Source organism: Pyxicephalus adspersus, chromosome 7 (assembly GCF_032062135.1).
Source record: "Pyxicephalus adspersus chromosome 7, UCB_Pads_2.0, whole genome shotgun sequence".
In the NCBI taxonomy this organism is placed as follows: domain Eukaryota; kingdom Metazoa; phylum Chordata; class Amphibia; order Anura; family Pyxicephalidae; genus Pyxicephalus; species Pyxicephalus adspersus.
The window spans coordinates 201,380-202,164 of NC_092864.1; the positions used below are offsets into that span (position 1 = coordinate 201,380).

Consider the following 785-nt stretch of genomic DNA (forward strand, 5'->3'; position numbering starts at 1 on the left):
CCATAGCCCTGAAGAAGTGGACTTTGTGTGCGAAACGCGTTGGGTAAGGACGCTCTCAGCATTTGTAATAGGTCACCTTGGTACCTTTATCATGTAAAACAAGGAAAACATTTTATTGATATTTTTATTGGATTAATTAGTAAAAAAAATGTTAGAACTTTGATAGAAAATAACTGTGGTGAATGTCCCATTCTGTTGTTTCCAATCTTCTAACAATTACGATGAATATTTCACCCAGTTTGAACGCCGAGTATTTCCCGCCTTTAGTAGGGCATCACGTGTTATTATTGCTCCCCTCCCATTGGTGTTTTTTTCAGAGCCGCGATGATCCGTGAGTCAGGATCTCGCCTCAGACAGAATGAGCAGACCCTCCTTTTCCTGCCCCACTATTTATGACGTAGAAGCCCCGCCCTTGCTGAAATGCCGGGAATCTCCGCCCACACCGCCATTTTGCGCAAACTACGCCGGCAGGCTCCCGCTCATTTGTGGACATTCTCCCCGCCCAGATTGAGCGCCAATACCGGCTCCCGGGACAACCAGCCCCGCCTACTGTCCGTAGCTAGCCGCAGAGGCCCCGAACTGTCTTCCCGGGACAGATGGCGGCGGATTGTAGCCGCTGAGAGGAACCCTACAGCAGCGTCATCCCGCACAGGTGAGCGCCAGACAAGATGGCGACGGGGGGAGGAGAGGGGTCAGCTGACAGAGACTGAGGAGAGGACCGAGGAGAGGCCGGAGAGATCCTGAGGGAACATGGCGGCCTCTGTGTGTACATCCCGGGGGGGGGG

At 52.5% G+C, this 785-nt stretch overlaps 1 protein-coding gene across 1 annotated transcript in view; it reads left to right on the forward strand.

Annotated features, from left to right (window-relative positions):
• Positions 1-428: 428 nt before the first annotated feature.
• SRCAP (Snf2 related CREBBP activator protein) overlaps positions 429-785 on the forward strand; it is a 27,363-nt gene continuing 27,006 nt past the window's right edge. Inside the window, exon 1 of the mRNA XM_072417015.1 lies at positions 429-652. The gene's annotated coding sequence lies outside the window, so the exon portion shown is untranslated. The remainder of the gene's footprint in view (positions 653-785) is intronic.